The sequence below is a fragment of the Myotis myotis genome, unplaced genomic scaffold, assembly GCF_014108235.1.
Source record: "Myotis myotis isolate mMyoMyo1 unplaced genomic scaffold, mMyoMyo1.p scaffold_m19_p_2, whole genome shotgun sequence".
Lineage (NCBI taxonomy): Eukaryota > Metazoa > Chordata > Mammalia > Chiroptera > Vespertilionidae > Myotis > Myotis myotis.
The window spans coordinates 196,095,643-196,110,648 of NW_023416324.1; positions in this window are offsets into that span (position 1 = coordinate 196,095,643).

The window sequence follows — 15,006 nt, forward strand, 5'->3', positions numbered from 1 at the left end:
ATTCATTCATTTCTTTGACAAATATTTCTTGAGAAACTGGCCTTTATCCAGGCCCTGAACAAACTGAGGTGAGCAAAACAGAGACCTATCTTCATGGAGCTTACGTTCTACTGGTGAAGACCTTTGCTAAACAAATATTGACTGTGATCAATGCTGTGATGAAAAATGAAGCACGGAAAGTGGGTAGAGAGTGACAGGTCCAAAAAGGCCTCTCTGAGAAGGTGGCATTTAAATAGAACCTTAAAGTGAGGGGATGGACTATGCACATATCTGAGGGAGAACATTCTAGGCCAGTGGTCAGCAAACTGCGGCTCACGAGCCACATGCGGCTCTTTGGCCCCTTGAGTGTGGCTCTTCCACAAAATGCCACGTGCGGGAGCGCACATACAGTGCGATTGAAACTTCGTGGCCCATGCGCAGAAGTCAGTATTTTGTGGAAGAGCCACACTCAAGGGGCCAAAGAGCCGCATGTGGCTCATGAGCCGCAGTTTGCAGATCACTGTTCTAGGCAGAGGGGAGAGCAAGGGCCAAGCCTGAGTCTGGGTGTGAAAACAACAGGAAGCCAGAGTGTGAAAGAGAGCCATGAGCCAGGTCACTAAAGACTATGCAGGTCATGTGAAGGACATTAGATGCTAGCCTGTGTGAGGGGCCCCAGTGGAAGGTTGCAACAAGACAGAGATATGGCATTAATTTATCCTGAGAAAGATCACTTGGGATATCTGTCTGTGGCCTGAAGGGTGGGGCTAGGGAGCAGCCAAGGGGTCAAGAAGGCAGTTAGGAGGTTCTTATAGTAGTTGAAATGAGAAATGGTGGTTTGGAGCAGGAGTGTGAGATGGATGCTAAAGGGTTGGAGCCATCAGAGAGGGTGACCTTGCGGATGCTGTGAGGATGGGGAAGAAATACACTTGAGAGCACAGGATGGGGAAGGGGGAAGAGGAGGAAAACTGTTACATGAAAGAATAAAATCATCTACACTCAGGGGCTGTTTAGAAGTTCTGAGGCACAAATTAGGTAGGGAACGCTGGCTTTCATGTGAACCACTTTTGTCTTTTCCCTACAGATCCCTGCGGAATGGCTGTTGATATTAAATGGAAGGCGAATTTGCCGAAGTTGAAAGAAGGCTCCCTTGGAGAGGAAACTTGTGTTTTCAGTGTTTGGTAGGAAAATGTTGACCTTGCCAGACCTCAAGTATTGATCTAGAAAAAGGGCTCCTTATCGCAGGTTAATAAGAGTTATTATGACATCTGTTTAGCTTGATTCCATGGTTTCCTGGACTTTGGGTACTGACATGTGGTGGCCCCTATGACCCATCCTGAGCATTACCAGTCTCTCATCCTCTCCACACTAAGTAACTTGCTCCACATAACCTTCCAGGCTGCACACTGGCACTAAGTCAATGTTCCAAAGTACTGCAAGGTCGCATCAGGCCTTTTCTCAAAAACCTTCATGGTGCGCCTTCTTACTTAGCAAGTTGAAGTAAGTACCTCTTCTGAATGAACCCAGCCTTTCTCAATGTCCTCCTGGCCTCCTTCTCATTCCAGGACCCAGCCAAACGGCACTGCTTGCTTTTCTCTAAGCATGCATCACCTTATTCTCCTTTTGTGCCTTTGCTCCCGGTCTTCCTCAAACACTTTCCTCCCTTTTGCATAAGTCTGGTGATTTAAGTGCAAAAGCTCCCTTTTGCTTTTGTTTGTCCCATCTGAGGCTGGTAGCACAAGGTCTTGACCCTAACAGTCAGTCAACAAATACTCAAGTGGGTTGCTTTTCAGATGAGACAAACAAGAATTCTGGAAGACATGAGACTGTGGGAAGAGCAACTTGTAAAGCAAGTACGGTATGCACAAATGTTGGAAGGTGCTGAAGGAAAAGCAGAGAGCCAATGAGATGGACACAGGCCTGGGGGACAGCCAATCACATGTGCCCAGCAGTGAAGGAGGAAGGGCCAGGACTGCAAGGTCACCTTCCCACATGTGACCCTGCTGTCTGGATCAGCTGCCTGCGGGTCCCCTAGATTGCAAAAGTCATAGGTGCTGCTCTCACTCCAGACTGTTTGCTTTCCTGCTATAAGCTCTTCCAGGCATCTTGAGGAGGCCCTCCCACCGGTCATTTCACATAACTAAACAAACAGCAGACTCCCTCCCCTCTGCAATTTATGTGCCTACTTCTGGCTATAAAGGCCTTGGTTCACCAGACCAGTTCCGACTCCCTTCTCCTCATTAATTCTGGTTCTCTTGAACTGTTTGTCACCCTGAAATCACACCAAATCTATGACCTGCACATAACCATCAAAATAACTTGCTATAATAGACTCTCAGTCCCCCAAACAGCCTTTCCAGCTGTTTGCACAAAAGAACCTCTACTGTTACTTAATTCAGTTGACCCCAGCCAGGCTGCAATGCAGAATCAGCTGCATAGCTTTCCTGGGCCCTACCCCTAGAAATCCTAAATCAGTAGGATTTGGTGGGTTGTGGTGGGAGCCAGCATCGAAATTTTAATAAAACTCTCACACAGCCTTAGCAATGGTGATGTAATCTCTCCCCTCATCTTATAAATGAGGACTTTGAGGCCAGTGTACTTGGCCACCTGGTTCAAGGCCATGTTGCTGGTGTTAATAACAACACTTCCTTAACACTTCACAGGGTACCTTATTTCACGGATCCCTCAATAACCCACAAGACTGGCATTATTCCAGGCTCATACCCAGTTTATGAGGAAGGAAGGAAGCTGAGGAGCAGGCAAATGACTTATCTAATGTCTCACTGTTAGTGAACAGAATAAACCTGTACCCAGGTTTCAGCACTAGCCTTGCCATCTTTTCACTGACAAATAAGGGTCTTAAGCCTGAGCAAGTGGTGGTGGTGGATGGGGCTGAGCAGGAAGGACATTCTAAATCCAGTTCCACACCGGTCTGGCTCCTTATTGCTTGTCACCACCAAAAAGAAGTGGGCAGTATAAAAAGGAACGCATCGACTCCTGTCAGGCTTACGAGCTTTATTCTGATCAATTTAACCTTTCAAACAGATTTTTAATTATGAAACTGTTCAAATATACATTAGAAAGAATAGAATAATAAATCTGATTTACCCAATGTCCAGATTCGGAAATAACTATGGTCGAGCCACACTTGCTCTATCTAGTCCAGTGGTTCTCAACCTGTGGGTCGCGACCCCTTTGGGGGTCGAATGACCCTTTCACAGGGGTCGCCTAAGACCATCAGAAAACACATATATAATTACATATTGTTTTTGTGATTAATCACTATGCTTTAATTATGTTCAATTTGTAAATGAAAATACATGCTGCATATCCGATATTTACATTATGATTCATAACAGTAGCAAAATTACAGTTATGAAGTAGCAACGAAAATAATTTTATGGTTGGGGTCACCACAACATGAGGAACTGTATTAAAGGGTCGCAGCATTAGGAAGGTTGAGAACCACTGATCTAGCCCCTTTCTTCTTTATTCTTGGCTGAAATCCTTATATTTAATTTTTTTAAAAATCCCAGACATCATGCCATTTCTTCCCTTTATACCTCAAGGTGCAACTTGTCAAAACACCTGACCTTGTGTATGAAGTGTGACTCTGCAGGCAGAGCCACCTGGGACTTCCCTGTACCAGGAACATACTGTGTGGCCTTGACTTTACGAGTTTAATTCGTTCTGAGACCGAACTCGTTAAGGAGCTCGTTAACTCAAATTACTCTTTGAACTCAATGCAAAATATTGGCAGAGAGACAGCTGGTATCTCAAAAAACTCGTTAGTCGGGACACTCATAAGTCAAGGCCCCACTGTACATTGCAGTGAGCACCGTGACCCTCCCCGGATGCGCTGGCAGGTCCGTGTTGCACCCTGGAACCAGGTGTGGAATTGGGTTTAGAATGTCCTTCCTGCTCAGCCCCATCCACCCTGCTGTCTGGATTAGCTGCCTGCAGGTCCCCTAGATTGCAGAAGTCACAGGTGTGGGCTCTCAATCAATCCTGGCTGGCACACATTCTGGGCTCCCTCCAAACCAGTGGTTCTCAACCTTGGCTGCACATTAGAATCACCTGGGAATCTTTCTAAAATCCTGATTTCTGGGCCTCATTCTCTGGAAATTCTGTTTCTTTGTTATGGGGTGGGGCCACAACATTAGTAACAAAGAAACAGAATTTCTGGAGGATGAGGCCCAGAAATCAGGATTTTAAAAAGATTCCCAGGGGATTCTAATGCGCAGCCAAGGTTGAGAACCACTGCTCCAAACCCTCTGACATGCGGATATGGATTTAATCCGGTCTTGGTTTGCCAGTTGCTGCTCAGGGCTGCCTTGCCTTCTTAAAGACTGTCAGGAAAGGAAGTAGTGGAGCAGCTTCAGGACAAATTACTCAATTTCTGGTTCACAGGTAGGACTGGACTAACCCTCTCAGTCCAGTAAGATAAAGGACATACAGTCTTGCTGCCATAATCTGAGATACAATCACATCCTGAGAAGGAGTCAGTCAGAGTCTCTAGCACACATCAGCAGGCAAGAGGAGTCGTTATTTTTAGCAACTAGTTAAATATCTGCCTAATCGATGCTGGGTGCCCACCAGCTGCACTAACTAACATGAGAGGTACTCTAACATCACCTCTGCAGCAGGTGGGAGGGCGTGAGGAGAGGGTCCTTTTATAGCTCACTGGGTTGAGGCTGTCCTCCTGCTGCATACCACCAGCTGTGCCCACCAGCACTACACCTATAAAAGCAAAAGCCAGAGTCATGAAATGTGGAGTGAAACACATCCATCTAAAGGCACTGTCTCAACCAGAGCCAGGTATGGCTTCCCTTAGCCAGCCTGGCCAGCGCCCAGCCTCCCTGATGGTCCTCATGGGGCATCCTTAGGACACCCCAGAATGTCCTCCGCTGAGATTCTTCACCATCCATTCTGCTGCCGTATGACTCAGCACTGCCTGGACACAGGAACCACAACTTTGGGTTAAATGACCCACACTTCTATTTCTGGGAGACGGCAGCATGTATGTGCCCTAAAATGCTTCCAGGAAACAGGCATAGCCAAGCTTGACACATGTTTTTACAAACACCTACTAGTTTCCACTTTTAATCCGAGTAACCAAAACTTGATGACTTTGTAGCTACAGAAGGACCTCGGTCCTGGATTCTGCCACCACCACGCTATCTGACACCCACTGACTCACCTAATTAAATGTTTCTCTCACAGGATCACATACCTGTTTTCCTGCGGTGAACCGGGACTGAGGCAATTGGTACTATCGTTATGTTTTAACTCGGAAGGGAATCGATGTCATTTGACACCTAGATGCATACCCCACATTGAAATTAAACTATATGAGGCATCATTTGAATGTAAATGTGTCTTTATGGTGCTAGAACCAACCACCACTGAAAAGTTAAACAGTTCGGTTGACTTAATTGTTTTGTATAAACGTTTGACTGGGTTTCTGGTAATGACAGGCACCACCTGCTAAATTTACCTCATCTGGATCAGGGTGGAGATAAGGGTGAAGCCAAATAAAGTGCCTAGGGAACAAAATGTAAGGAGGCAATTACTCTCAGAGTCAGGCACCTGTTGATCCTACACACCTGTGCAACCCTGAGAGCAAGTTCTTCCTTAAATTTTGTATCCTGAGCTCTACACTTGTGTTACCCTAGTCTCAGTGCTGTAGACTGGGGCCAGTGAGTGGGGCGGGGGTTGGGGGGGGGGCAAGAATACTTACCTGGTTAAGTTACAGAGTATTCCAGTCCAAAAATGGAAGATTCCAATTCAGCACATCTGGGGTAAGGTTCAGGAATCATCTATATATACCAACTGTCTGACCGTCAGACCATCCAACTGGTAGCTTTGACACCCACTGACCACCAGGGGACAGATGCTCAACGCAGGAGCTGCCAAGCTACAGCAACTTTGCAGAGTGCCCTCGAGGAATGTTGGAATGCCCGTTTTGGCCCAATCCCTGCAGGCCAGGCTGAGGGACCCCACCTGCCAGAGGGACCCCACTCACTGGTGAGCCCTGTGCCACCCCAGGTGTGGCTGGTGGGGGAGGGGTCACGGGAGGTTGGCTCCAGGGTGTGTCTGGCCCCTCTCACCCAGTCTTGCCCCACCGGCCATCTTCTAATTAATTTCCTTTCAATGTGCACAAATCCGTACACTGGGCCTCTAGTTTTAAATAAGCTCCCTCAGGTAATCCTGATATGGGATCCACTGATGTAGTATTTAGAATACCACAACTAGAAGGTGATAGTCCCTTAAATCTAGCACAATTAAATTTAGCACAATTAAATCCAGGTATAAATACTGGGTTTAATGCTGGGTTTTCTCCATGTAAAAAGTACTTGAAAGATCTGACTTTGTATGTTAGAGTTATGTTCTGCTGCAAACAATGTAAAGTCCTACTGACAATGGCTTCAGTGGGGTTTATTTTTCCCATAACTGGAAGTCTGGAGGTAGGCTACTGCTGGGATTGGTCAGCAGAGTGCTAACATCAGGTCAACATCTCTGACTCTCTTGGACTTCCCGTGGGTTTATTTGCCTTGTGGCCCCCAAATGGCAGCTCTAGCTTCAGGGATCACCTACCTTCAAAATGGTGAGGGAGGAAGAAGTGCACTATCAGCCTTGCCTATTCCCTTGTCTATTCTCAACCTGTGGGTCGCGACCCCTGAAAATGCATCCTGCATATCAGATATTTACATTACGATTCATAACAGTAGCAAAATTACAGTTATGAAGTAGCAACGAAAATAATTTTATGGTTTAGGGTCCCCACAACATGAGGAACTGTATTAAAGGGTCGCGGCATTAGGAAGGTTGAGAACCACTGCTTATATCAAGAAAGTGAAAGCCTTTCTGGAAATCACCTCTTCCAGACCTCTACTTGATCTCACTGGTCAGAAACTTTTACCTTTAAAAATGCTCACCAGCCGAAACCTGTTTGGCTCAGTGGCTAGAGCATCGGCCTGCGTACTGAAAGGTCCCAGGTTCGATTCCGGTCAAGGGTATGTACCTTGGTTGCGGGCACATCCCTAGTGGGAGGTGTGCAGGAGGCAGCTGATCAATGTTTCTAACTCTCTATCTCTCTCCCTTCCTCTCTGTAAAAAATTAATAAAATATATTTTTAAAAATGCTCACCACATGTGTCTAATGCACCACTGTGGTTAATGGACGTCACGTGGCACCTGTTGGTGAAAAGGAGGCTAGGAAATCAGGGACAGGCTTATTGTAATGGGCTTAGACTCGTGCTTCTCAAACTTGAGCAAGCATTGGAATCACCTGGAGGGCTTGTTAAAACACAGGTTGCTGGGGGCTCCACCCGCAGACGTTCTGATTCAGTAGGCCTGGGTTAGGATCTGAGGATTTATATTTCTTAAAGTTCCCAGTTGATGCTGATGCTGCTGGTCCTAGGAATACACTTTGGGAACCACTGACTTCCCAACCAATGGCTCCCAACCACGATGGTGCATTAGACACATGTGGGGAGCGTTTTTAAAGGTAAAAGTTTCCTGGCTTCCACCTTTAAATGTTCTGATTCAATTTGTTGGTGGGGTTCAGGCATTCCTATCGTCAAAGCTCTACAGATTATTTTAATAGTAGCCAAGGGTGGACATCACTTTTAGACCAACCATGATCCCTTGTTTGGGGGTGTTATCAAGGTTCTACTAATGAGGAGGAAGGAGTGGAGGGTAATGGGCCTGCAGTAGGTTTAGATAGTGGTTCCCAAACTTGTCTGCAATTTTGAATCACTTGGAAATATTTCAAAATCCCCAAATTCAGGTCAGACCCCAGATAATTAAATCACAATCTCAGGGAGCGGGAGGTAGAACATCAGTAGTTTTTGAAGCTCCCCAGGTGAGTCCAATGTGGGGACAAATTTGGGTACCCCAGGTTAAGAGAAGATTGCCAGGAAGAGAATTGCGTTTGAAAACAATGTAAGAAAGGTATGAATGGAGGTTATTCAGATTGGGAAACGAGAAACCTGAAGATTTTTTAAAAAGTATAGTGTCCTAGTGTGTGAGGAAATTTCACTAAGAACACTGTTTTCTATCTGAACTGAAGCACCAGCAAGGACGAAATGAGATTAACCTGGTCAAAGCCCTTGGGTTTGATGCAAAGAAAAATTTTCTAGCTGCAAATTGTTACAAGGAAATGTGGTGCGGTGAGAATGGGGTTGTGCAATCCTGTCACTTAAAAGCTGTAAAAATAGTATAGATTTTTATCTGTTTAGAATCTTTTAATGTCATTCTTTCTGAAGGTGCAAAGGTGGTTGAAGTGACCTGTTTAGATTTCTTCTTTGAAATCTTTCTATTTTATTTCTCTCCTCATTTCACATCGATTTAAAAGACAGACCTCTGCATTAATGATTCAAAGAAAACATAACCTTTGCCCACCTCTCTGCTTGAATGGATAAAATATATGACAGCTAGTAACCGTTTGAGATGCCACAGCTCAAACTGTTTGGATCTCTAAAAGGCTATTTTGAGCTTCTAGATGACAAGCAAACTGCCAAATATAGAGAGCCACACGAATTTTTGATTTGAATAGGTGTTTGTGTTTGAAATGTAAATGTTGTTCTCAAGGATGATACATCACCATGTTAGAGTCCTGCTACACACACACACACACACACACACACACACACACACACACAGTAGCTATTTTCATGCCACCCAGAAATAATACATGTGTTTAAATACAGCTACAAGTAAAATGTGTTCTCCTCTGTATATGAAAACGCCACTGGCTATTGTCAGTGAGACATGCCCTCCGAATTGTCTTTTGCAGGGCTGGTAATAGATTTGCCCAATCATACCTAACCTTATTACCTGTACCATGGGCCAGTACAACTGCTGGGGTTGTTGTACAATTCAGAGGAGACAATAGGAAGCCATTGATGGAGCAAATCCACACTTAATGGATTTTAGGCTGAAGATCTCAGAGTTTTAGGAGTGTTGTTCCCAAACTTTACTGCACGTTATTACCACTATGGAATCCAGGCATCAGTAATTTTTAAGATTCCATGGTGATCTCATTGCGTGGCAAAATTTGAGAACCACTGCCTTGGTCGCCTTCAGCACAGAATCTAAAATCTCTTATAGAAAAAATTTCTCTTAGGTCTCATGTCAAAAGTTAAAGCAGCAATTAGGTGAAATTTCCCCCTTGCTAGGTGTGACAGAGATTAATTGTCCCAAATATTCATCCCACCTAATTCCTCTATCCTAAGAGAACCTCTAATAGTTCACTGACAACATGGCCACTAAGAATAAAGGCTACTTTTCCCAGCCTCCCTTGCAGCAGAGGATGGCCTTGTGCCTCGATTCTGGCCAATGGGATTAAGTGCAAGCGGTGGGTGCACATTCCTGGACAGTCCCTGAAGGAAAGGTGTGTATGCTTATCCCTTTCCATCTTCTTGGTAGCTTGAATGCAAACTTAATCCATGAAGCTCCAACAGCCAATTGCACTATGAGATGACTTGGAAAATGGAAGCCACACGAAGCACAGAAACAGGGTAGATGGAGCCTGGCTCCCAATACCACAGAGCTTGGTACCAGCACTAGACTGACTGACTATCTCTGGGCTTCTTAAGAAAAAATAAATTTCTGTCTTGTTTATGGCACTGTTTCTGTTAACTGCAGCTGAGCTTAATTCTAACAGACTCAGTGGTTCTCAAATTGTGGTTTATAGCAGAAATACCTACCAAGCTAATAAAGCACATTGAAGTAGGTGATTTCTGATGCCTAAATTTGAGAATAACTATACAGATATCTCTGGGAGCTGGAAAGGAAGCATGATGAGGGTAAGAGTTTGAAAAGTAATGATGGATTAGACTCATTTTGGAAAAGTGAATCTACTGAATAAAATATTTAGCAGTGTGGTATAGTGGTTAAAGACTTCAGTTTGGGAGATAAATAGACCTAGACTTAAACCCTGGACTTGCCACTTACCAGCCACTAGTACTTAATTGTTCTAAGCCAGTTTTCTCATTTATAAAATGGGCCAGTAACAGTACCTACTGCTGGTGATATAATGAGAATTAAATGTGGTTTTAAAAAAATTTTGTATTGATTAACTTATTACATAATTGTCCTTATCTCCACATTACCCCCCATCCCCCCACTCATGCCCTCACCCCCCTGTTGTCTGTGTCCATTGGTTAGGCCTATATGCTTGCATATAAGTCCTTTGGTTGATCTCTCCCCTTACCCCCACCCACCCAAAAAAGTAAATAAATAAAAAAGATTAATAAAAGGAATTAAATGAGATAATCTAAGACAATGCTTAGTATAGTAACTGCCAGATAGTAAAGGTACAGTAAATGTTGACTTGAAAAAAAATGAGGGTAAAATTTATGATCTCACTTTGAATTCATTTTAGTCCCTGACTATTCAGTTCTACTCTGTCTAGTGTGGTGGCTGCTAAGCACATATGTCACCACTTCACATACACTGGGATGGCTATAATTGAAAAAGGACCATAAAAGTGTTTGCCAGAATATGGAGAAATTGGAACTTGTATACATTGCTAGTAGGAATGTGACATGATGCAACTACTTTGGAAAACAGTTTGGCAGTTCCTCAAAATGTTAAACATAGAGTTATCACATGATCCAGCAATTCTCTTAGGTATAGACAAAAGAAATGAAAACATGTGTCCTCACAAAAACTTATACAACTAGAGTGTTCATGGTACCGTTATTCATAATAGTCTAAAAGTGGAAAAAAACACACACAAATGTGTATCTATCAAATGGGTAAACAAAACATTCCATACAATGTAATATTATTTGGCAATAAAAAGGAAGTATTGACATGCTACAACATGGATGAACCTTGAAAATATTATCTTAAATGAAGGAAGCCAGTCACACAAAAACACACACTGTGTAATTCCACTTGTATGAAATGCTCAGAATAGACAAATCCATAGAGATAGGAAGTAGGTTAGTGATTGCCTAGGGCTGGGGATTGGAGGAATGAGAATGACTGCTAATAGGTACGAGGTTTCCTTTTGGGGTGATAAAATGCTCTAGATCAGTGGTTCTCAGCCTTCCTAATGCCGTGACCCTTTAATACAGTTCCTCATGTTGTGGTGACCCCCAATTTCATTGTTACAAATTGAACATAATTAAAGCATAGTGATTAATCACAAAAACAATATGTAATTATATATGTGCTTTCCGATGGTCTTAGGCGACCCCTGTGAAAGGGTCGTTTGACCCCCAAAGGGGTCGCGACCCACAGGTTGAGAACCGCTACTCTAGTGGTGATGGTTGCACAACTCTGTGAATGTACAAAAGACTGTTGAATTTTACACTTTAAATGGTCGAATATTATGGTATGTATATTAAAGCTCAATAATGCTGTTAAAAACAAAACATGGCACCCCTCAAATAAAACATAAAAAAAACTAACTGTAGGAAAATAGGGGAAATATGAAATTTGCCAAGGCAACATCATAATGGAAAAAACATTGGCCAAGAGTCAAGACCTAGATTCTAGGGCTGCAGTCACTACTTACTAATAGCAAGGCCTAGGACAAGCCTCTTAACTTCTATCTTCAGCCTCTTCATTTATTAAAGGATGAGGTCCCATTTGTGATATTTGGTGGCAATGATGTCTTTCCTGTTGACCCGATAGAGCAGCTGTTGCATCAGGTTCTCAAGAGGCTTGATGATCCCAAACATGCAAGAGCTGCTGCCTTCTGGCTTCAGCTCTGTACTCTCCTTGCTGGTACAAATCTGATGAAATACCTGCAGGAGATCCCCAGGTTGCCAGGCCAATGAAACAGCCCTTCCTCAGCAGGGACTGCATAGTGTATTCCCCTAGGAATCCTGCAAAGAGAGAGAGGTATTCTCAGTTTTGATGGAAGCATTTGGTTCAGGCTATGCCCTTCCCTAGCAGACTGAGAGGGGTGTGAGGGAGAGAATAAAAGCACTCTTCAAGTTGTCTCTGCTCAAATTATCTTCCTTATACCGTACTATATCAAAAACAAAACAAATAAAACAAGAAATTTTACCCAATTATAGACTCATCTAAAAAAGAATAATGTAAATGTGGAAGGGGAAGGGACATTTGTTCCAATCCTTTCACCTCAGTGATGCAGAAATCAAGGACTGGAGGTTTGAATGACTTGCTCAGGGTCCCATTATCTGTTGAATAGGGATTAGAATCCTTGACCATTGACTCCAATTCTGATGCCTTTTCCTTTGACCTAATATAATACATCTTTTCAGTTGAAGTTCACAGAGTGGGAGAAGGAAGATTTAGCTTCATACATACCTTAGTTTCATTTGATTTAAATGAACAAACATCCAATTAAATTGCAAGTCAGTGTTGAAGAAATTAAACCTGAGCTTTTCTCTGGAAGAATTGCTGTAATCAAAAAAATGCCAGCGTTTCCAAACACTTTTGTTGAAAATTTGGTATGTCACCTGCCTCAGAATTTGGCTATCTTTCTTTGTCTAGGCTCACTTAGTGATCTCATGCTATCTCATTATAAATATGCCATTCTCTTCTTCATAACTGACAACCAATCAATCAGGAAATCCTATTGACTTGACCTTCAAAATATATCCAGAATCCAGCCACATTATCATTGCTTCCACACTGGTCCAAGTGGATTAGTGTCATAGCCTCCCAACCATTCCCTAGTTTCTGTTCAATATACCAGGCAAAACAATGCTTTGAAAGAACGAAGTCAAATTACATCACAACTCTGCTCAAAACCCCCAGTAGCTTCCCATAAAAATCAAAGTCCTTACAGTGGCCTCCATGACCTACACATTTGCTCCTATTTCTTCTGATCATTCTGCTTCTACCATGCAGGGGTCTCCTTGCTATTCCCTGAGCAAGGCAGATGTACTCACCTCTGAGCCTTTGCTCTGATTCTTTTGTTGTAAATACCTTTTTTTTTTTTAAACAGGGGTAAATACTAAACTGTATGCAGGTTTGCAGACTTTTGCTAAGTAATCACAAATACAAAATTATATACAAGTCCTTGAAGGAGCCCCTGGAAGTTAAGAATTTTAAATATTCATTTCACTAGCTTTAGAGTAAATCTACCTCTTTCCTTTCCTCAGCTGTCTTCTTGGCTGATAACCTTCAAAGCTTTGTTCTAATCTTACCTTCTCAATGAGGCCTGCCATGATGTTTCTGTTGAATAGGGATTCAACTTATTCCTGCAGTTTATTCCTCCACTCCTCTCTTTTTATCAACTCCTCTACTTCCCCATATCATTTATTATCATTTAATATACGATATAATTAAGTTACTTATTACATTTACTGCTTCTCTCCCCCCTCCCCCCCGCCCCACCACGCTAGAATGTAAGCTTCAGGGTCCCCAGTTCCTGGAACAGTATTGACGTGGAGTAGATGTTCAATAAACATTTGTAGAAGGAATGAATTTCTATTTCTTCAATCACATTTTAAGGGCAATTAGAACACCTAGGCCTGGCATATGCTAGCTACTCAGCCGTGATCTTGTAGATTAAGTTAATTTTTGAAAGTCATCATTGCTACTAGTCATCCAATATCTACCATGTACCAAGTTCTTTTTTACATTCTGTTGACCACCCCATACTAGGTAGGTACTATTATTATTAAGTTGATTTTTAAAAGCCATCATTGCTACTAGTCATCTAGTATCTCGCATGTGCCAAGTTCTTTTTTATATTCTCTTGACCTCCCCATTAGTAGGTACTATGATTATTCCCATTTTACAGATGAGAGAACCAAGTTTAAATATATTGCCTATGGTCTTGTAGCTCAGAAATATCCAAATGGAATTAAACGTAGGTCTGTCTTATTCCAAAGCCTGTGATCTTTCCGTTTTGCTAGTAGCAAGCTTCTTTCTGGCATCGTTGAGGGAGGTCATGAAAAAAAACTGCATTAATTTGAGATTAATGAATAGCTCCAATACATACTTGCTTTGCAACCCTGGACAAGTTTCTTAACCTATGAGTTTATTTTCTCATCTGTAAAATGGACTTCACAGTGCATAATTTGAAGAAGAGAAGTAAAGGAGATAGTATTTAATACCAAAGTTTTAATAAACATCAAATAAATATTCACTTGAAAGGATTTAAAAGAGCTTCTAATTAAACACACGCATTCATAAATAGAACTTGGAGGAAGGTATGAGCCTGTTGCTATGGGAAATCAGTGGCGGGGCTTTTCTGGAGCCAAGCACACAGAGGCAGGGCTCAAGGAAACATGTAGGAGTGGGGCAGAGAAGACCACTGCTGCAAACCACAAGGGAATGAGAGGGACACTCTTCTGAAGTTACATTTTGTCCTTGCCTCCCACGAGTTGGCTTGCTCACATCTTTCATTAAAACGCTACAGTAGGCCTTTTTTCAACACTTTGGCTGAACAAGTGTCACAGGATACCTGAAGTTTCCTGGAATTGAGTCATCCCTGCAATTTCAAATATCTGAAGGGCTAAGTAAAAGAAAAACTCCAACTTGTTGTATTTCTGCCAAGCTTCTTTGGGAACAATAGCTGATGAAAGCCATTCTGGCAGTGTTAGGTGTGGGGGAGGTTGAGCCAAAGGCTAGGAGGTCCCCTAGGTTAAGGAGTAACAGGCTAGTACCCATAAGACTCCAATTAACTTGGCTGAGAGCCTAGGGCTTGCCTCATGCACCCTGGAGGAGCCCACATCTTACAAAGACCCTGGCATGGGACAGGCGGCATTGATTCATGTTATTTTCTTTTCTTCTTAATGCTCTCTGGGGACATTGTGAATATTCTTCCGAGATCAGACGAGATCGGGCGCGTTCAGGGTGGTATGGCCGTAGACGTGAATATTCTTTAAATAAATAATTTGATTTTATGAAAGATGAATTAGCATATAGTCTAATAACAAAAATTCTAAATATTTAGAAGACTCTGACCCTAATGTGGCAACAATTTAAAATATTTATTTTATGAAATCTGTGTCCATGTATCTAACATACGTGACATACTTGGTTTTCCAGCTAATATTGCAGGGTTCTGATATTGAGGAAGTTGGGACAA